The sequence below is a fragment of the Lycorma delicatula genome, chromosome 7 (genome assembly GCF_047948215.1).
Source record: "Lycorma delicatula isolate Av1 chromosome 7, ASM4794821v1, whole genome shotgun sequence".
In the NCBI taxonomy this organism is placed as follows: Eukaryota; Metazoa; Arthropoda; class Insecta; order Hemiptera; family Fulgoridae; genus Lycorma; species Lycorma delicatula.
Window position 1 is genome coordinate 131018737 of NC_134461.1, and position 24156 is coordinate 131042892.

The 24156-nt window shown below is 31.6% G+C and overlaps 2 protein-coding genes across 2 annotated transcripts in view; one reads left to right on the forward strand and one right to left on the reverse strand.

The window, feature by feature from the left end:
• The window catches only part of LOC142328380 (cilia-and flagella-associated protein 96-like), a 58176-nt gene extending 48676 nt beyond the window's left edge, over positions 1 to 9500 (reverse strand). Inside the window, exon 1 of the mRNA XM_075372087.1 lies at positions 9298 to 9500. The gene's annotated coding sequence lies outside the window, so the exon portion shown is untranslated. The remainder of the gene's footprint in view (positions 1 to 9297) is intronic.
• Positions 8410 to 24156, forward strand: part of disp (RND transporter family member dispatched) — a 127312-nt gene continuing 111565 nt past the window's right edge. The window contains exon 1 of the mRNA XM_075371606.1: positions 8410 to 8532. The gene's annotated coding sequence lies outside the window, so the exon portion shown is untranslated. The remainder of the gene's footprint in view (positions 8533 to 24156) is intronic.

The window sequence follows — 24156 nt, forward strand, 5'->3', positions numbered from 1 at the left end:
CAGAGAAGAAAAACTGAAATTTTTAACAGGACAGGATTATTTACTCTAATAAAATTATATATATATATATATATATATATATATATATATATAAGTACATGTTCTGGCAATATGTAACAATAAAATTCAACATATATATATATATATATATATATGTGTATGTATCAGTAATGATACAGATACTTATATATATGTGTCTGTATCAGCCGAAATCGTGTCATGTAGGAGTAGTCCTGATGGCCACCGGTTAAATCCGCGAGGAAAGATGGATGTTCTTGCTGTTTTCTGTCCCTGACCACGGATGTCTGACTGCGAGCGAATGACTGTTTCTGGCAACCGCCGGGGCTTATATCCACTGGGGTCTTGACATCGTATAGAATGTTCTCAAAACAAAAAAAAATAGACAAGCAAAATAATTTAATAATAGATTTATAACGTAGAATGTTCCGGAACATCCTCAGACATGAATATTTCTAAATAACTAACTGTACTCCACCGTATTTTTATATTAAATTTCTTTATTAATTAATATCAATCGTATCAGGATTAATATTAATTATTAAAAAATTAAAAAAAGGTAGCTTTGATTTTATTTAATTTAAAACTAAATAGTGCGCCATAATGCCTTAAAAGATTACAAATTAATTTTTTTTCTGTAATAATGAATAAAATAGAAACTACTAAAGGAAATGGGGTAGACGTATGTTTGTGAAACATTAAATGCGAAGAACGATTAAAATATAATTTAATAAACCTTAGGTAAGCGCAAATTAAGTTTAACGGGGATGTCCCAAGAAGAAATATTTAAGGACTCATCCCCCGGGCTTAAAAATTAAGTATCGTGATGACTTAATAGAATAAATGATAATAAAATTAAAAAAAAAATTAAAGAAGGTCTTTATGCTTAGCTTAAAAATAAAATACGAATATTTAACCTTTTGTAATATCTCTAGTTATAAGAAGTAAGTATAAGCTGCTGTTTAGCAGCCTACTTAGTACTTAATTAAGTTTTTTAATTAGTACAATTTATTAATTAGGCCTACATGGAAGCGTAGCTTAATTTTCTGGTATAAATTGATTTATATTCGTAATTAAATGCTGAAATTATTTTTAAAATTATAAACATTCAACGAATCCTTTTTTAAGATGCATTTCTCATTTAATAAAAAATTATAGTTTTCATCTATGAAGGGTGACACGCACTTACGTATCGTCTCTTCTACGTATCAATTAAGTAACCCCTTCGTCCACTCTCTTTTCTTACTTAAAGAAAATAAACGAAAAAATAATAAAAAACTTTTATTTCAAAATATTTAATATAAAATTGTACAGACAATATCACGCCGGAGAAAAATAAATATATGAAGCCTAGTTATCTAATTTAAAAGTAGAAAAGTAACTAAGGATGATAGTAGTTATTTATCTATCGAATTAAAAATGAAGTTATCATATCAACTTCCATTTATTTGCTAGTATAAGTAAATAGAAAAATTATGTTAATTAGATTATGAAAGATATAATAATATTGCAATTAAAGTAACAGAAAAATAAAAATTAATATAATAACTCAAAATAAAATAAAGATTCTTCGGGGATCGAAACGAGAGTCAAAATCCCTTTACTATATATAGTAAAGGATATATATATTGCCGCCGAATGGCTTCGATGGCACGTAATTCATAACCTTGCGGTGGCCCTGAAAAGGGCCGTTTTTTAGCGTTAGCTCTGAGAAGAGCTGTTGAATCCGGAAGATGGACCCGACGAATTCGGGGAGTTGCGGCTCGTCCATTGAAGTCCGACCGGGCATTCCCTCAGCGGCAGTTGGGTCCCCTCTACAGCGTGGCAGTAGTGGCCTCCAGAGTCCCGCAGTGTCGGGTCGGCTTGGTCATCCTTCGCCGGCGCGGCCGAGGCGGTTCTCCCCGAGCGTTCCTACACTAGGCCGGCTCCTGCTGCTGAGTCCGCCGCGGCCAGGGCGATTTAAGCTGGAGCGGAAAGGTAGCGTCCGCGTCCAGCGGCGGCTCCCTCGGCGGGCCGGCCAGGTTTGCTGCTCCGACGGGAACGTTGGCTTCCGCCGGAAGGTCCCATATTGAGCCGGCCAGTGGACTTCTTCTTCTTCAGGTGGTGGTCGACGATGAACTGCAAATTCACTCTCGTGCCCGCTCTTTTATTACTCGTCAGACTAACTTTTGACGAGTCAATAAAAAGTCGCCGTTCTTCAGGATGGTGCACGTGTCCCAAAGCTTCCGGTAAAGAGTCCACATCATTAAAGTAAACTAAGTTTTCGTACTGAGAGAAGAAATTTTCAAATTCTGACTGTCTGTCGGCAATAAAAAGTTCTTATTTTAGTGTTTGGTTGTAAAAAATGCCATCCTTTCAGTCTTTATAATACCATATGCATGATTCTACCTGAAAATAAGAATGGTAGTTACAAAAAAAAACTAAGCCTGATAGAAGAATTCTGATTTCATATTTGAAATCAACATGAAAAATACTATAAGAACCGGTTATTCACTCTCATTTAACAAAATTATTGTCGATCAGTGTAATCTATATAAATAAAAATGTAAATATTCGTTTGTTCAAAATCTTAAATCTCCGAAAGTTCTTCACAGATTGCTTTGAAATTTTGACACAACTCTGCATTCGAATACGCGCGTGTTTTTATATACCTAAGATAATACACCAGTGACAGGTAAAAACATGTTTTTTTTTTTAAAAAAACAGTGCTATCTGTTGGACGTAAAAGCAACACAAGCTATACTAAATATTTTGCGATTCCATTTCAATGTTTCTGATATGTGTGTCAGCTATAAACTAAAAACTACTGGACCGATTTACGCGCGAGAAAAAAGGAGAAGGGAAATATCGGATAAGGGAAATAGGGAAAAATCGGAAAAGGGAAAAATTTTAAAAGGTAAAAGGTAGGAATGTAAAAATTTAAGAAGGGGAAAATGGAAAAAGGGTGAAACGGGAAAACGGGAAAGGAAAGGGAAACGATAAAAGGAATGTTTTCCTTTTCCCTTTTTGTCCCCTTCCCCTTAAGGGAAGGGGAAATGTGTGAAATAGACACGGGAGGAAGGAAATGGAAGGAAAGGGGAAATAGGATGGGGAAAATGTGGAATAAGGGAATGTAATACGGTAAAAGTGAAATGGGATAAATGAAATAGGGGAAAGGTAAGGGGGAAAGGGAGAAGGGTAAAAGGGAAAGATTAAATTTTGTGAAGTTCCGTAATGTCCATTTTGTTAATGTTTTATCAAACTTTCAATTGTGTTCATTTAATCTATGTATATACTCAAATCTAACAACAGCGAAGCATTGCCGGGTTTGCCAGTTATTAATAAATCGATGTATTTAAATTAAAAAAGAAAGTTTTGTCCAAGGTTATGGATCCGACACGTTCTCACTTACACCACATAACTATTAAGCGACGTGAAACAAAATTAATACATAAACTAATATAAAATGCTGATACGGTACGACAAAAATATTTGGTGCAATGCGGTGTCCACCGCAATACAATTGTGTAACTGTCCACTTTTTAAAGATTTGGAGGATCGTATCTCACTTTCAAATGAAATAAATCTAAATGAAGCGCAGCCAAAAATGTATATGCAATCTAATAGGCGTATAAGGAAGTTATGTGGTGTTCACGTCAGATTTTTTTTCAAGAATGATCGACTCTTCTCTTTAGCAATGTTGTAAATTAGTTCTTTCAATTCTTTACGATTCTGAGAAAAGCTGTTTCTAAGTCAGAACTCATCGGAGAATGTAGGATTTTATCATCTTTAAATAAATATATATATATATTTATGAATTTGCAATCGAGCATCATAGCAATATAATAATAGATTATTATCGATAATAAAAATTACAATTACTGGCTCTTCCTTGAAATGTATGAGCGCTTTTGTAGTGATCACAACTTCATCAGATTTTATTTTAAAAAAAAGTTTGTTAAACGATTTAAATAGAAAAGAAGTTTTGTTTCATTTTCTAGGTCGGTTATTTAAATGGCCTTTTATTTATTTTGGAGAAATATTTACTTTGTTTTTACTCTTATAGCGTTATTTTTATTAATTTTATTTATTAAATTTTTAAATTTATCGTATTATTCTTTATATTATTAATATTTTGATTTATTGTATACGCTACATATATTATTGCGTATTAAATTTGTTTTTAGTGATATCGAAACGGTAATCTATTCTCTTAAATCATTTGTATAACTGCGGTTTAAAACTAATTTTAAAATTTGAGTATCGTCGTTACTAAGAATAATATTTTTTAAATATATATATGGTTTTCCAAATTTACAATCGGTATGTGTATATTATGTATGTATATAACTTTTGAGGAAAAGACAAGTTATGAAGGTAAATAAAAGGAAAGATAACAGCGAAGGAAAACCGAACAAGTTACAGATATCTCGGGACAGCAACAACTGAAAATTGGAGGAGGAAAGAAGAGATTTGCCACGGCAAAAGAAGTCTTTTTTAAAAATAAAAACCTACTCTGCAGCGACACGGATCTGAACCTGAAGAAGAGATAGATAAAATGCTACGTTTGAAGTATACTATTGTACTGTAGTGAAACGCAATGAACGCTGGGAAAAAAGATGAAATTGAGGCTTCTGAGATACGGGTACGGAGGAGAATAGAGAAGATAAAACGGATGCACAAAATAAGTAACGTAGAAGAATGAATGAAGATAGAAAAATCAGAAAGAGGAAAGGAAATCGAATGAGCGTATCATTAGTGGAAAAGGAATAATAAATACGGTTCTTGAAGGCTAAGTTGAAGGTAAAAAAAGAAGAGGCAGGAAGAGGTTGAACTTAATAAAAAAAGGAGTAGTGAAGATTATGATGAGATGAAGAGTAAAGCGTTGGACAAAAACAGATGGAGACGACAGCGGTGCCAGGGACTTGTTGACAGGCAGAACACCGCACGAATGTTATCTTGATTATTTGTTTTAGTTCGTTGAATCTTTTGTTCATATTATTAGCTTTTAATATAAATCTTGTTTATTAATATTATAAGATTTTTTTTTTATTTTTTCAAAAGTATTATATCCGTAACATTTAGTTATATATAAATGAACGTTAAAAATTCTGTTTAATCTACATTTGTCTTTATACATTTTATTTATTATAGACTTCAACGTGAAAAATTTTAACTTATTGATTATATCGTGATGAATAAACTTGTTATTAACTTTAATTTTTAAATAATTTGCAACTATTGTTTAAACTTTTTTATTATATTTTATATTTAAATTTATTTAAAAAAAAAAATTTGCGTATTTGAATGCTAATTTATTAGTTCAATATCAATGAAGTACAATAAATTCTAATTAACTGACCTAGAAGATGAAATAATTTCCTTTCTATTTCAATTTATGAACAAAGTTTTTTTTATAATAATATCTAGTAGAATAGTGACTACTACGAAAGCGTTCATATATTACAAGAAAAATCAATGAGTGTGATTTTTTATAACTGATACACACACACACACACACACACACATATATATATATATATATATATATATATGTGTGTGTGTCTGAGATCAAATACTGCACTAAAAAGTAAAAAATTGGTCTTAAAACCTTTCATTTACTTTATATTTCAAATATTTGAAATTGAAAGATGAATTGAATTTTTGTGCGTTCTTTAAAAATTTCAATAGAAGGTTCTCAATTTGACTTTTCCATATGTTTTTTATGTATGCTCAAGACGTAATATTTACCAAACGGATCGATTTTGATGTCTTTTTAAAAAAAAATGTAATGAATATTACTCTGGATGTCCTGTGATAAGTTTTTCCGCCCGACTTAATCGAATAAATACACGGCAGTCGGTCTTCAATAATACGATAATGCGCGTCAATCGATAAACGTGGTTTTGTTTGTTTTATATTTTCTAATTTCAAACGACCTTATCGTGAGTGATGGTCGTTTTCATTTTTTATGGGTTTTAAAATCTAATGTTGAAGCTTTATCTTCGATACGTACAGAAACGAACATTAAAACAGGTGAATTTTAATAATGTTGCTTTTTAATTATGATTTTGAATTTAAATATAAGATTTGGTAAATGAAAAAGTACATTATCTTCAAAGACGATTTAAAACTGTTTTTCCTTTTCTTTTGTTATCGTCAGTATTTATCGTCGGAATTATAGACATAATTATGGTACACAGTGGAACTTTTATTATCCTGTTTGATCTGTGCAAGGGCAAATCCAGATAATTAGACAATTAAAAAAGGTTTATTATACTTACTGGCTAAATAATACTAATGTCTAACGGGTATCGCGCTTAATAAATAGACAAAAATACGAGTATAGAAGAATAAATATATTTCAGTAAAATTAAAAAGATAATCAGAACATAAGCAAAATTTAGTAAAAAAACAGACACGGTAATAGATTAAAAAAAACAAAACAACTAGCAGAAATTTGGTAATAACAAAATCAGAATTTACAAATGTTATCTGAAATAAATTAAAATTTACTATCCTACTGTTTTAAAAAAACATTGAAAAAAATTATAAGAAAAGGCTTACAAAAAACTTATTGAAGAGAAATTGAATTAAATTTCTGTATATTATAAAAATATAGTTTCTTCAAAATTACAGTTCGTTTAATAGAATAAAATTTAGTGACTGTTAATAATCAAAGTACCTCCGGGTCCACCGTATTAGGTATTGCTTCAGAGGATGAGATGAATGATATTTGTAGCCCGTGTGAAAATACCATACCTGATCGGTATTCGAACCTGGTACCTCCGGATGAAAGGCCGAGACGCTACCGCTACCGATTGCGTCACAGAGGCCGGCAAAAACATCCTTTTTAAAACCGGCTACCGTAACGCGAGTGGTAACATCTCAGCCTTTCATCCCGAGGTCCCGGGTTCGAATCCCGGTCAGGCACGGCATTTTTCATACGCTACAAAAATTAAATTTCATTTCCTATTTACAACCTTCGAGTTTCTTCAGTGAATTTCATCAAACAAAACATTTTTTCTTAAAAAAAAATTAATAATTTTTATTTGCTTTAATGTTCATCTTCGCTTATGAACTATAAGATCACATACAATTTTAAACAAAGAACGTATAATAATATCACTCTTTTTGCCCCTCTAATCGACCCATAGCGATAGAGAAAAGCACTCATGAGCTTTTCGCGTGGCTGCCTTGGATGCAAATCATTACATCATTTCATAATAGTTAACGCTCGACAAACTAATGATTTTCAATTATTTAGAAGTTAATATTATAATTAGTTTAACACAGGCATTAGTTTATGTTTTGTTCCGTATGAATCACATAAAAGTCAATTAAAAACTAGTAACGATCATAGATCGATTAAAATACATTTCCTGTTGACGCAAAGTTTTATTTGAATAGTATTTTAAATCTTTTAATTAGCGTATTAATTTTTATTGCGGTTATAAACAGTATAGATATTTGGACAACTGGCTTTCGGATAATCGGCGCCTCACTGTATTCTCGGAAATGTATGCACGAGTGTATTCTTCGGGTAAATTGTTTTTATCTTAAAATTTCCAGTTAGTTTTGTTTAATTTTCGCGGAAAATTCTTTGAATAATGAGATGCCATTAGAGTATATGTATATGTATATATATATATATTATTACGCTATAACAAATAATGAGAAACAAACGGAAAAAAAAATTTCAAATTGTCTGCGTAGACAATATAAATGTTTTGTTGCAAAACTGTTTCTCTTTAAGTGAAAAAATTTACTACTTTCCTAAAAAAAAAATAAATAAAAAAGAATCCCCGAAATTTATATTTTTTGTAGTGTTAAATTAAAAACATTATATATTAAAAAACAATAATCGTAATTGCACACTGGTCTAATAGGAAACCTTTCGTTTTTTCGAAGTCTATTTGCTACACATACTATAATAATTGTACCGCTAAATACGAGCAATTTTATAAGATAGTATAAATTTCTATATATTTTGTGGTTTTTACAATATTCGCTATCCGATTTGTTTTTTTTTCAAAAATTTTTCATTAATATTAGATAAAAAAAAAAACAACAGACAATCTAACCGATTTCAAATTTGTTAAACAGAGCAGTATCTGGATTTATTCTTAATATAGCTTAAGGCTAGGCTTTCCTTATACCGCGTTATCTTTTTTAAAAGAAAAGGTAGAAAACAGCGGTTGAAAATTATTTATACCCGGGTAAATAACGATGATTGTGACGTAGCACGAGATAACGCCTGTTTTGTGCACCCTAGAGTACCGCTTTGAAGAGGAGAAAAAGGAGGCGGTCGGGAGTTTTGCTTGCAAAAGGCGACTGAGATGTTACCGTGGCAACAAGTACCGGAAAACTCCGCTAGATGGCAGTCAGCTACCGTAATCGGTCCACTGAGCAGGTTGCTGTGATGTCGAGAGCGTACGAGCTCTGTCCGTCTAATTTCCTAACCCCGCAATGCGTTAAGATATTTTCCCGTAACGTACACAGTTGACTCGCCAGGAATCCGTTTATAAATTAAAGGTACGTAAAATATTAATATTTTTATAGTTATACGATTTGTTTACGGCAGGAGGGATAATTTTTACGTGTAACTGTTTGCATCCGTCGTAGTAATAGTAAAACGGTTTCGTGGAAGAGGGGTCACAGCGGGAACGAAGCGAGGGAGGGGTTATATCCCCGGCGACCCTACACCTAAAACATTATCCGACCGACCTTTATCATCGAAAACTAAAACGTACGCAGAAAGTAACCGATGATAGTGTCGTACGTCTTTTTATACGTTCGTCTTTAGAAAGATATTTAACGTAAAATCATAGATTTACTTTAGCACAAAAGGTTTGTAAAACACCTTCATTTTACAACCTTATGTAAATATTTTAACAACCGGCAAATTTTTTTCAGATATTTTGCTGCAGGCTTTTTTGTAATAAAAACAATTTAATAAACGCATTGAAAGCAGTTAAAACGTTAAAAATAGGCATTAATCATAACTTTAATATTATGTAATAAGTTTTTATAAACTCAACAGTAACAGTTAATTTATTTCTGTAGCTTTATTTCTACCATATTTAGCATAATAATATTCAAAAAAATATTGGTAAATTAAAATAATACTTTATTCATAAATATTTAAATTAAATAAATAATTAATGTTTGTATAAAATTATTTATTGACATATTACATATTATATGTATTTGATTTAAAACTATTCTATTTACAACATGTTAAAAAATACTCACACACACACACACACACACACAATATATATATATATAAATACTAACCTAAATGTAATTTATTTAAGTTTATTTTCCTCTTGATTGGTTAGAATTAAACATAGTAAAAATACATATTTTACTTTAAAATATTACTTTTATTAATTTCTTGGATTAACCAATCCACTATTCAAACTTATAAATTAAATACACAACTTTTCACTTAGAATTCTCTCAGCTTCCTCAGATTACTTTACACATTCATACACACGTCGTACAAAATGCTCTTACATACTAAGAAATTAACCGGTCTACCCGTCCTAGATAACAATATTTTATCCCCATTCTTGTTGAAACAGATCCCCCTACTCGTTCCTGACTCATCTTATCTTTAGATAATTATCTCTTTATTTAATCGGATCGCTATTTCCTGTGTACGATGCACTATTTTTCTCAAAAATTACAAACGTAAAACATTATTTTCCTTAAAACTAAATTTACAATATAAATATGATTTGTTAAATTAAATTATCATATATGTTGCTTAATCCGGTTATATCCGTTCTATCGTTGACAGTGTTTGTATTTTTCTCGATGAATATCGTTTCTAGAACGGTCCTTTTATATCTATTTTGTTCTTTGTCCAATATTTTGGTGCTGTTAAAATCGAAGGAGTGCTCATGTTCTATTGTGTTTTGTAAGAGCTGTAACTTCCTTTTTTCTATATTTTTTAAGGTATTGAGTTGTTTTTCCAATGTACTACGCGTTACAATCTTTACGTGGAATGTTGTATACTACGTTTGCTTGTTGGTTTATTTTCTGTCGGCGATTTTAATTTAGAAAAAATATTATTCAGTTTGTTGTAATTTTGATGGGCTATTGCAAAGTCCTTCTATAGCAATTTTTTAATCTTTTCTGACAGAGTTGCGACATATGGTAATTCTCACTTTTATTAGGATTTTTGACTGATATATTATTTGTAATGTTTATGAATTGCATTTTTAAATATTTTATTTATATAGGTTTTCTGGATAATTGTTATTTACTAATAGATCTTTTGCTTTTTTGTATATATTCTGGTCTATCTTTGGGATTTGTAAATTTTATTACTCTGCAAGGTTCTTGACTACTAATTTTTAATGCGGTTTGGTTGTGTTAATAGGAAATTTAAGTATCTGCCCGAAGATGTTGTTGGTTTTATATACCGTTTTGCTGATATTTTCTTTTCGAAACGAGTTATTGTTAAATCAAAAAAGTTTATACTATTGTTAATATCAACTTCCTTTGTAAATTGTATACGTTCATTAAACAGGTTAAATTCTTTTAATATTAAATCAATATCCTGTTCATGTATACATACTAGAATTATCTACTTATCTTTTATAAAATAAGACCTTAGTATTTAATTTCTCTAATACTTTGTTTTCTAAATATTCCATAGTTAGGTTTACTAAGAAGGTGAGATTGGTGACCGCATCGCTAAACGTTGTTCGTGTAATTTATTTTAAAATGCATATTATTTTTTCAAATATTTTTTTTTGTCTTCAATCATTTGACTGGTTTGATGCAGCTCTCCAAGATTCCCTGTCTAGTGCTAGTCGTTTCATTTCGGTATACCCTCTACATCCTACATCCCCAATAATTTGTTTTACATATTCTAAACGTTGCCTGCCTGCACAATATTTCCTTCTACCTGACCCTCTAAAATTAAAGCGACTATTCCAGGATGCCTTAATATGTGGCCTATAAGTCTATCTTCTTTTAACTATATTTTTCCAAATGCTTCTTTCTTCATCAATTTGCCGCAACACCTCTTCATTTGTCACTTTATCCACCCGTCTGATTTTTAACATTCTCCTATAGCACCGCATTTTAAAAGCTTCTAATCTTTTCTTCTCAGATACTTCGATCGTCCAAGCTTCACTTCCATATAAAGCGACACTCCAAACATATACTTTCAAAAAATTTTTCCTGGCGTTTAAATTAATTTTTGATGTAAACAAATTATATTTCTGACTGAAAGCTCGTTTCGCCTGTGCTATTCGGCATTTTATATCGCTCTTTCTTCGTCCATCTTTAGTAATTCTACTTCCCAAATAACAAAATTCTTCTACCTCCGTAATCTTTTCTTTTCCTATTTTCACATTCAGTGGTCCATCTTCATTATTTCTACTACATTTCATTACTTTCCATTTGTTCTTGTTTATTTTTCATGCGGTAGTTCTTGCGTAGGACTTCATCCATGCTGTGCATTGTTTCTTCTAAATCCTTTTTACTCTCAGCCAGAATTACTATATCATCAGAAAATCGTAGCATCTTTATCTTGTACGGTTACTCCGGATCTAAATTGTTCTTTAACAACATTAACTGCTAGTTCCATGTAAAGATTAAAAAGTAACTGAGATAGGGAACATCCTTGTCGGACTCCCTTTCTTATTACGGCTTCTTTCTTATGTTCTTCAATTCTTACTGATGCTGTTTGGTTCCTGTACATGTTAGCAATTGTTCTTCTATCTCTGTATTTGAACCCTAATTTTTTTGAAATGCTGAACATTTTATTCCAATCTACGTTATTGAATGCCTTTTCTAGGTCTATAAACGCCAAGTATGTCGGTTTGTTTTTCTTTAATCTTCCTTCTACTATTAATCTGAGGCCTAAAATAGCTTCCCTTGTTCCTATACTTTTCATGAAACCAAATTGATCTTCTCCTAACACTTTCTCCACTCTCCTCTCAATTCTTCTATATAGAATTCTAGTTAAGATTTTTGATGCATGACTAGTTAAACTAATTGTTCTGTATTCTTCACATTTATCTGCCCCTGCTTTCTTTGGTATCATGACTATAACACTTTTTTTGAAGTCTGACGGAACTTCCCCTTTTTCATAAATATTACACACCGGTTTGTATAATCTATCAATCGCTTCCTCACCTGCACTGCACAGTAATTCTACAGGTATTCCGTCTATTCCAGGAGCCTTTCTGCCATTTAAATCGTTTAATGCTCTCTTAAATTCAGATATCAGTATTGTTTTTCGCTTTTCATCCTCTTCGACTTCCTCTTCTTCCTCTATAACACCATTTTCTAATTCATTTCCTCCGTATAACTCTTCAATATATTCCACTCGTCTATCGACTTTGCCTTTCGTATTATAATTCGGCGTACCATCTTTGTTTAACGTATTATTAGATTCAAATATTTATACATTCTAAAAATCTGAAAATAATTAAAAGAAAAATCTGAAATAATTAATTTCTTTCTTTAATTAAAGAATACTTCTAAAGATTAAAATTTTTAATTTATAAGTTTGTGTAGCTGATTGGTTAACCCAAGAAATTAATAAAGATAATATTTTTAAGTAAAATATGTATTTTTATTGTATATATATATATATATATATAAAACCATACATCAAACAGATATTTTTTTCGTCTTCTAAGTATACAGTACGTTTTATAAATATCGTTCAAAATTCGTAATATTCTACCAATCTATCTGCAGTTAAATGTATTTTAAAAATACTGTTCTTTTCCTTAGTTGACTGAAATACAATCGAGTACATAATATAAACAGAAGGTCTCCGGTTCGTTAACCGATTCAGTTTTTATTTTATTTATTTTCCAACGGATTCGTAAATGTTTTTGTTAAAGTTCTTCATCATCTTTTCCTTAAGTAATAAAACGGTTTATAACACCTGGATTAGATTTCAAATAAAGTGCAGATTTTTATATTGATGTTAAAATTTCTTTTATCCCTAGATTTTATTGATAAATGGGAAAGAGAAATATGAAAGCAGTCAAAAAATTAAAATATTTAATGCGTGTGTTCGATCCTACATACACATTAGTATACTGTCAGTTAATAAATTGTGGAAGTTTACTTCTGCATTATGTTTTGTGATGAGAAAACGTTAAATAAGATTATGTTGTTATATAAATAATTAAAAAGTAGAAAAATAAAATACTTAATGACGCTTCGGTTTCGTATTTTAAGCGTTAAAAATGTATATTAATTGTATATAATAAGTATCAGAAAATTATTATAAAACAAAAAAATTGTTGTCGGAAACACGTCATCGTTTAACTTGATTAAACTGGCGGTCAGTAAATAAATAAAATTGCTAGCGAATTTAATTCTGGGAAAAAGTAGTTAGATCGACTGTACGAATTTAAGAGTTTCGGCGTTTATCAAAAACAAAAACGGAAAAATTTAAAAACCAAGGCAAAAGTTTGTTCTGTTTCTACGTCAAACACTCTGTGTACGGTCAATTTTATTGAAATATAACCATAAAATTCTATTATTGGATGCAAATATTGCCCTATTTTCCTTTTTAATATGACCGTGAATACTTTTTTCTTTAAATATATTTTTAAAAAGTCATTAAAATAGAACTTTCATTTCTCCTAGCGACATAAAAATTTGTTTACATAAGTTTAATTTTTCATTTATTATTAAATGTATACAAAAAAAAAATGGAAAAAGGGATTTAAATACCTAGAAATGAATTCAATTCTACCGTTTAAACGTAATATTTAATTTTTCTTCTTCTGTCGAGCAGTTTTTTTTTTTTATTTTATACTTTACTTTGTGCAGTTATTCCGTAATAGTTATTCTTTTACGATTATAAATTAAGAAATTTTCAGGTTATGGAACATTTTCATTTATTGTTACGGTGATTATTTTGTTGTATGTAGGATTCGTTTTCTGCCTTTCAGCGAATTTATATTAAAAATAAAAAACAAATTCTCACTTGCTTTATATCAACCCGTTTAATAAATAATAAATTCTTTATCTCTCGTATAATAATAAAAATCTTTATTCCGCAAAATAAACAGATTACAAATGATAAAATTATTTACAGTTATAAATTCTTAATACGTAAGCTTAGTAGACATACAACCGAACAATATAAAATAATAAAAGTAAACGATTATTATATAAGCTTGTGGAACTAGGTACCCCTTATAGTAATAACTGTACTGGAGGTTACCATCCGTTATTTTGCAACGAGCAAAATAATAAACTAACCGTTTATTGAATGACGGTCAAGTGTGGATTTCCAAGTGGATATAAAAATAATTACACTATACAAGCTCTTGCGGTACTAAAATTTCAGCGAGTGACAAGATTATATATACATACATACAGATTAAATAAATCAGAATCCTAAATACTATACAGGAATACAGTGATAAAATTGAAAATGAAATTAATCTTAGATAAAAAATTGAAGAAAAATAACGGTAACAAAAATAAAAATGTTAGAGTCATCGATTCCACCCGCAATCACAGGGCAATCAATTAAAAAAAAAAAGAAGAACTCTACATCTTCAATTGACAACAACCAATCGTAAATTGATAGTAAAACCCTTTTAGAGTCTTCTATGGATTTAAATTCCCTTGGTAAGCGATTAAATATTTTTTGACCTAAGCATGAATAAAAACGTGGATACCGGTGTTCTTTGGCGGTTGGGTTTCAATTAACCACACATCTCAGGAATGGTCGAACTGAGATTGTACAAGACTACACTTCATTTACACTCACACATCCTCTGAAGAATTATCTAAACGGTAGTTACCGGAGGCTAAACAGGAAAAAAGAAGAAGAAGTATGAATAAAAACGTTTAAATAATTCGATTCTTGGCCTAGGAGGAACTACTCTGCTTGCCGTAAAGGCCTCGTAACCAAAGTACCAAGGATCCTATCCTGTTTACAGCCTTCGTAATACGTCATTAGTATTCTATAGAAATACATATGACGCAGTGGCAAGGCCTCTGAATAATGGGAAAAATTCACATCGTCACTTTTACCCAAAATTATACTTACTACATGGTTCCGAGCAATAAAAAACAGATGTAAAAATAATGTAGTAAGCTCCACCCCCAACATATCACCCCGTATTCTAACCTTGGCTCTACAAAAGCATAATACAGAGATTTCAGAACTCTAACAGGGCAATATTTTTTTAAATAATAGAAATTATTTATACAAACACGTAACTGCTTTTTGAGATTAGAAAATATGAACATTCCAGGATATTCTACTGTTCAAAGTAATGCCCAAGCATTTCACAAATGTAGCATGTGAAATATAATATAGTAAAAGATGTATGTATACAACACGAATTAACGAAGACGTCTGTTACTTATATAAAAAATATCTTAATAATATATAAGCTTAAGTGAAATCTTTTATTTTGGAAAAATTTACTGAACGCAGAAATCTATAAAATCATTAAATTTATACGGAGAAGATCATCAAAGTTAATAAATGCAGCTTCGGATATAGATTTTTTTTGTTGAAAATATCGACCTTCTTAATAAAAAATAAAAAAAATGGGAAGAGTAATTTTCACCATTTCAAATTTTTTTTTTTTTTGTATAGAGGTCATAGAAACCTGAGCTTCGATGAAAGTAAAAATGTGTTTTAAGTCTGTGGGCATTAGAGGTAGGTAGGTATATTCAACATTCATTTTAAGCAGTTTTGTTTCTTATCGTGAAAACCTTTTGACAAAAAAAGTTAAAATTCGGTATGAATGCGTTTTGAGGTAAAAAATTCTCTGATGAAAATGGCCGTGTGATACGGGGGATTTTCATGATGAAGCATCCACTTGTCTGCGACGTCTGGTCTCATGTGAATCATTCTTTTCCTGAGTCTTTCAAGGACACCTTTGTAAAACGCTTGGTTTACAGTTTGTCCTGGAGGAACAAATTCTTTACGCACGATACCCCTACTGTCAAAAAAGCAAATCGGCACGGTTTTGATATTTGATTTGCTCATTCGACATTTTTTTGGCCGAGATGACGGAGTGTGCCGCTCTTCGCTTTGCCGCTTTGTTTCACGATCGTACTCAAATATCCAGGATTCATCACTTGTGATCACACGATTGAAAAATTCTTGGTCGTTGTCAATCCTCTCAAGAAGATCAACGCACACGTTTCTTCGATTGTCCTTCTGTTCCGTTGTGAGGTTTTTCGGCACCGATTTCGCACAAACCTTTTTGCATGTCCAAATCGTCTGTCAAAATTTGATGTACGGTGATAGCATTTAAATTTAACCGTTCACTCATCATCCTTATTGTTAAACGACGGTCTGATCTCACAAGAACCCTCACACGCTCAACCCTTTTCGTCAGATTTTGAAGTTGAAGGTCTCCCTGAGCGAGGTTGATCTTCAACGTCTTCTCGGCCTTCCAAAAATGATTTGTGTCGGCGGAAAACTTATGCTCTTGATAAGCAATGTTGCCCGTAGGACCTTTTTCAACTTTTGAAAGGTCACACTCGCGGATTCCCGAAGTTTAACACAAAACTTTATTGCAAAACGTCGCTCTAAATTCCGATGCTCCAGTTTTGTAACGCACAACAAAAACACATCACTGATGGCGCTGTCAAAAATATGTTGGCTGAACGGAGTTGAAACTCGTACCGAGCATGTGGAAGAGATTAACAAACCGGTCTAGCATAGACCGATAGACACAGCGTCGCCAGAGATCGCTCGCAGTGTTACCAATCTCATTACTTTTTTTCACACCTCGTATATTAAAGTAAATAATTATTCCAAGAAATAAAGTTGTAAGCCTCAAAAAAGAAGGAGGCTGAGTGAGGCTAAAACCTTTAATTTTCAAGAATTATAATATACTAAATGTTAATTGAATATAGACTACATGGGAATTTTAAAAAAGGATTTCATGGGGCCCGGCTTAAAAATTTAAAAACTTTTTTCTGATACTTTTTTTCAAGTCATGAATGTTATGAAAGGTAGCCGTTCAGTAAGTGGGTCAAACGGACCCAAGATTTATTATTACATTTTTTTAGCAATTATAAAATGCCATTCGGTCAAGGGGATCGATCGGGACCGAAATTTATTTAATTAAAAACTTGTTTTTTTTTCAATTTTTCTTTAAATATTGCATAATTAAGTCATTAATATTTAAAAACGTCATGTCGGAATTTTTTATCGCTAAAATTGTTAGTTTTTTTTTTGTTTTTTGTTAGAGGGGGTCATGAAACGTCAAGATTTGCAAAAACCCCGACATACAAAATTTGAACCCGTTAGGATACTTTACCTTAGTATATCGCACGGCTAAACTATACTGTAAGGACTAAACGATATAAACATACATCCGAGAAACTAAAAACCGTTCGGCTTACGGCAAGTTAAAATCATGGCCTACCGACCGTAAATGGATGAAAGAAGATTTGACTCCGCATAAAAGAAAAAAGAAAAAAATATCGTATTTAGGATACGTTAACATTATTTTGGTATTTTCTTTTTACATAGACTTATATAGTGAAATAAAATGTTTTTTCATAATAAATAAGTAAAAAAAAAAAACATTTATACATTCTTAATAAAGTGAGTATTTTGATTATTTGCCATTTTTTATTACATATATAATATTGCTCATAAAAAACTATAATTATCTTATAGCTTTTTAACAATTATTTTTGAATTTCCACGGCAAAATCGTATAGAAATAGGTAATTTTATTGATGTTACATAAACAAAGTATTTATAGCCGTTGTAATTATAATTTTTTAAAAGAAAAATAAAATAAATTATTTATCTTTTCTCTTTTTCTCTGTCACTCCCTCGCTCTATCGTTGTAGATCGGTCTATAAGAAAGGGGACCTTATTACTAGCTTCCGTACCTATTTTTCATAAATTGTTCAACGACCTTAAAAGTCTTACGACTGATTTATTTAAAATCAAATTAAAATATTTTTACCCGATTCTAATACTTAGCCTTATACAGCACGCCGTACAGCAATCCAATATAACTAAACAGAAAGGAAAAAATACACCTATCAAGTCTGAAAATATAATTAAAAAAGAGAGAACGTAGTTTGTGCATCCATTCCTGACGCTTCCCTAAGGAAATATTAATTTACAAATAAAAAGAGATACTGATATCTACCCGTTATAATTGAACGGGCTTGAAATGGATGTAATCCATTATTGAAGAAAGATTAATAATTCAGTTCAAGATTCGAAATTTTATTGGAGTTTTAAAAATATTAATAAATATTTTTAACCGGCTGCATCGATTGATTGTACCGTATCCGATCGGTTGTCAGGCGATATGATTTTTTTATGCTTTCTGGTAACTAATTAGTTAAGCTATATTTTAAATTGAATTTTTATATCTAACGGTGTACATTTCGGTTATTTTCATTCAATTAACACGAATTATCGGCCTGAGATTGAACAAAATTAAATAGAATTACGCGATGGTTTTAATTCTTGTGAGGTTCTGTAATTTCAAAAAAGGTTTCAGATAGAAATTCTTACACGTATAATAAATCAACATTATTTTATTTGTTCTGTGACTCTCCGAGGATCGATTTAAAATCTCTATAAAAGTTTAGTTTATTTTTAATTTGATTTTAAAGTTCAAATTGTCGGTGTAGCTTAGTCGTAGGGGTTCGGTTAATTAATTTATCTCTTTATTTCACCCGTTGATTTATAAATACGTAAAAATTGCGTGAATACCTAGACATAATATAATTTTGTCTAGGTCTACCATATCGATAATATCATCGATATTACAGCTCAATTACATCTTCGGGTACTTCAGGTTTTCTCAGTTCATTAATAAACAAATATCTATTAAGGACCGGTCATTACATATATTACCTTGATTAACCTGCGGTACTTAGATCTACATGCATATGTTCATATTATTTTTTTAAACAGGAACAAAACAAAAGTAATGAAATGTAGTAGAAATAACAAAGATGGACCACTGAATGTGAAATAGGAGGAGAAAAGATTATGGCGGTAGAAGAATTTTGTTATTTGGGAAGTAGAATTACTAAAGATGGACGAAGCAGGAGCGATATAAAATGCCGAATAGCACAAGCAAAACGAGCCTTCAGTCAGAAATATAATTTTCTTATATCAAAAAATAGTTTAAACATTTTTGAAAGTATATATTTGGAGTGTAGCTTTATATGGAAGTGAAAATTGGACGATTGGAGTACCTGAGAAGAAAAGATTAGAAGCTTTTGAAATGCGGTGCTATAGGAGAATGTTAAAAATCAGATGGGTGGATAAAGTTACAAATGAAGAGGTGTTGCGGCAAATAGATGAAGAAAGAAGCATTTGGAAAAATATAGTTAAAAGAAGAGACAGACTTATAGACCACATACTAAGGCATCCTGGAATAGTCGCTTTAATATTGGAAGGACAGGTAGAAGGAAAAAATTGTGTAGGCAGGCCACGTTTGGAATATGTAAAACAAATTGTTGGGGATGTAGGATGTAGAGGGTATACTGAAATGTAACGACTAGCACTAGATAGGGAATCTTGGAGAGCTGCATCAAACCAGTCAAACGACTGAAGACAAAAAAAAAGATTATTATACAGAATTAAAATAACTCAACAATCAAACTTTTTCTGAATGAAATACTGAATAACAAACGAATACGCTAACTAGTTATATAAGTAGTTTAATCGTATACAATTATAATAGATTATCGACAGTAAAACGTATTTATTTGATAGACAACATATATATATATATATATATATATATATATATATATATATATATATATATTATTGTTTATAGTATGTTTAAATATAGAATATAAAATACATTTAGATGTATGACAAGAGCGAAAATAACCTTAACAATAGACGGCTTAGGTAAATTAAATATTTTTAAGACTTACTGAGAATGTATTACAAGCGATTAATTTATTTTATCAAAGTTTTTTCATTTATCAAATTTTGTAAAAATAAATCTTTTATTTTCGGTCTATCGAATATTTATTTTTTAATTCGTTTAATAAAATAATGTGTAAGCTGATCTTCAAAATTCTTCGTCTAATGTACACAATCGTTCGGAAAGTTCTCTGTCCGCAAGTACGATCGAATGACTTATATTTGTCAAGTATTACATTTAGAAGGAGTGCTGTAATCTAAAAGATGATACTCGATAAATATCATGCTTGTATATAGCGATCGAATAAAGCAAACAAGTTTTGACATTTTCTGAAAAACAGATAAAACTGAAGTTACACCTATTATAAAGTATTTTTATTAAATGTTTAACCCCCGACCGATCTAAAAAAGATGTAGATTGCGCTTTAAAAAATTCTTCCCTTCATTTTCTACTGTAAAAAAAGGGTTGTTGAATTTAAGTGTGTTCGTACGTCCATTCAAGATAATGGAAGCTCCGGACGCCCAAAAAACTGTTACGACCGACGAAATCGTAACAAAAATTCTCAATCCCATATGAAACGATCTGCGACTGAAGGTAATCGAACTTGCTGACATAGTAGTTATCTCGATAGACCGTGTCTACTATATTTTACACGATGTTCTGGATACGAAGAAGCTTTCCGCTCGATGGGTACCGAGTTTGTTAAAATTCGATCAAAAACGCAATCGACTGAACATTTCCACAGTTGTTTAATCAATTTAAATGCTGTTCCGCTGAGTTTCTTCGACGTCTTATAACAGTCGAACACGCAAAAGAATAAATAGCATTCCAAACGATATGTTGGAGCGAGTGAAAATGCGCCAAAGAAAGCGAAAACGGTTCAATCTGCGGAATAGATTGTGGCTGCGATTTTTTTTTGGTATTCTCGTGGTGCGGTGTTCATAAACTATCTGGAAAAAGGCAGGAAAATTACAAGGGACTATTACGCTTCACTACTGGATCGATTGAAGGATGCTATTCAGGATAAACATCCACATCTGGAAAAAAATAAAGAGCTTTTTCACCGCTATAATGCACCTGCACACATCTCTCGCATTGTTGCCGCAAAACTCCATGACTTACGCTTCCAATTTTTTTCCGAATGCGCCTTATCCGCCGGATGGGACTCCCAGTGATTACTTCCTCTTCCCAAACCTGGACGAAGATTCACTTCAAGCGATGAGATGACATCTGAAACAACGCTGATTTTGCGGAATTAGATAAATCATTTTATAGTGACGGTATTAAAATTTGGATAGTAGTCGGTGTAAATGTTTGTCGAGGTGACTGCGCTGGAAAAAAATCTTGTTTTCTTTGACAGTAAACTTTCCGAACAACCCTCGTAAACCTGCTGAACCTAACATTAAATAAATTCGCTGACTGGTCATTTTCTTATGAAAGCTATTGTACCTCAGAAATATTTAGTCGCATTTTACTTTCCCGTTTAGATACCGCTACAGCAGGTATACCTCTAGAAGGGAAATATTGTAATCGGTCCAATTTGGGCATATGCGGTTTTCTCACTAACTTGACGTTTTGACGCCTAAGGAACCCAAAAAACCGGATGGAAATTTTCCGGATGTTAATGTTCGTATCAGATTAATAGTAGAAGGAAGATTAAAGAAAAACAAACCAACATACTTGGCGTTTATAGACCTAGAAAAGGCATTCGATAACGTAGACTGGAATAAAATGTTCAGCATTTTAAAAAAATTAGGGTTCAAATACAGAGATAGAAGAACAATCGCTAACATGTACAGGAACCAAACAGCAACAGTAATAATTGAAGAACATAAGAAAGAAGTTGTAATAAGAAAGGGAGTCCGACAAGGATGTTCCCTATCTCCGTTACTTTTTAATCTTTACATGGATCTAGCAGTTAATGATGTTAAAGAACAATTTAGATTCGGAGTAACAGTACAAGGTGAAAAGATAAAGCTGCTACGATTTGCTGATGATATAGTAATTCTAGGAGAGAATAAAAAGGATTTAGAAGAAACAATGAACGGCATAGATGAAGTCCTACGCAAGAACTATCGCGTGAAAATAAACAAGAAGAAAACAAAAGTAATGAAATGTAGTGGAAATAACAAAGATGGACCACTGAATGTGAAAATAGGAGGAGAAAAGATTACGGAGGTAGAAGAATTTTGTTATTTGGGAAGTAGAATTACTAAAGATGGACGAAGCAGGAGCGATATAAAATGCCGAATAGGACAAGCGAAACGAGCCTTCAGTAAGAAATATAATTTGTTTACATCAAAAATTAATTTAAATGTCAGGAAAAGATTTTTGAAAGTATATGTTTGGAGTGTTGCTTTGTATGGAAGTGAAACTTGGACGATCGGAGTGTCTGAGAAGAAAAGATTAGAAGCTTTTGAAATGCGGTGCTGTAGGAGAATGTTAAAAATCAGATGGGTGGATAAAGTGACAAATGAAGAGGTATTGCGGCAAATATATGAAGAAAGAAGCATTTGGAAAAATATAGTTAAAAGAAGAGACAGACTTATAGGCCACATACTAAGGCATTCTGGAATAGTCTCTTTAATATTGGAAGGACAGGTAGAAGGAAAAAATTGTGTAGGCAGGCCACGTTTGGAATATGTAAAACAAATTGTTAGGGATGTAGGATGTAGAGGGTATACTGAAATGAAACGACTAGCACTAGATAGGGAATCTTGGAGAGCTGCATCAAACCAGTCAAATGACTGAAGACAAAAAAATGTTCGTATGTACGTGTGTGTGTTCGGTGTTGGCCTCTAAATCACTTTATATCTCCAGAACTACTAGACTGATTTCTACAAACTTGGTCAAATTACTTCTATATATGGGACGTTGATGCCATTAAATTTTCAACTTAAAAATTCAAGACGAGGCTGAAGAGCAAGGTAACCCTTATTATCTTGAGATTTCGCCTGATTAAAATCATATTAATATTTTTCTTAGGCGCATTTTTTAACGATTAAGAAGTAATATTATTTGCGAAAAGAGTTTTGCAAAATCGCACCTCCACCCCAAAAAATGCTGTTGTAGTTGTCTGCTATGTGACGGTACAGATGAGTGGTGGAATTAAACAAATTAATATTTTAAGTGTAAAAAAGTAAATCGGTCTGACCGGGTCTCAAACTCGATCACCCGGTCGACTCGGTACATGGTGCGTCAAGCCTCAAGGCTACACCAGTCGGCCGCCCGTACAATCGAAATTTATTCTATGTAAGTTGTGAAATTACATAAGTTTAGTTACGGCCGACCGTAGACGCTAGTACTGCTGCACCCACGCGAATTAAATACGTGCGCCACGCGGCTTTACCCGCATGACGGGAAAGTCCTACAACTATTATTTAAAAATACTATTATTAACTAAATAACTATTATTTAAAAATATTACTTCATTCGCGATGCAACGTGTAAAAAAAAAACATCGTACTTTTTCTTGGCGTATCAACGAATATACGTTGTTTTGAATTTGTAAAAATGATCTTATTATTCTTTACTGAAGTAGCTTCTACTTGAAAAACGGGAGATAGTACCGGTCAACGGTTATGGGATTCGAAGGTTATAGTTATTTACTAGCCTTTAATGTGAATTCAAAAACTATTACTTCTTTTATGTTTATGAAATAGCAGAGCAACAAAAAAAAATTACGTATAAAAAATAGAAGCCAAAGAGAACTTCTTTTGAGCATGGTGTTCAAAATGTCTTGGACGCTCTTCTTGTTAAACCCGAAAAAAAGTTTTCTTCCTCCGCTTCACATCAAGTTAGGATCGACAAAAAATGTTATCGAGGACCTGCATAAAGGTGGTAAAGAGATAAAATCATTTGAGATAGCTTTTTCTACAATTAAACAAAAGTCGAAGTTAAAGAGGGTACATTTACCGGTAATGGTAATTGAAAAACGATCAGCGACTGATTTTGAAGAAAAATTCAACCGAAAGGAATTAGTACCGTAAAAATCATTTACGAAGTTGGTAAAAGGATTTTTAGAAACAAAAAAGAAGTTTATAAAACCGTATTATAAGAGGTTTTCTTAAGTACTAGACGCAAGATGTCGAATGTTCCCTAAACTTATTGTCGCGTGTATGCGTTCGACATGGATATTGATAACAATAATAATAACAATACGTATGTACAAAATAGTAATTCAAATAAAAATACAAATTTATTTAACGACACTAAATTCTTAATATGAAAATGCAGTTTTTTAATTAAAAACGTTAAA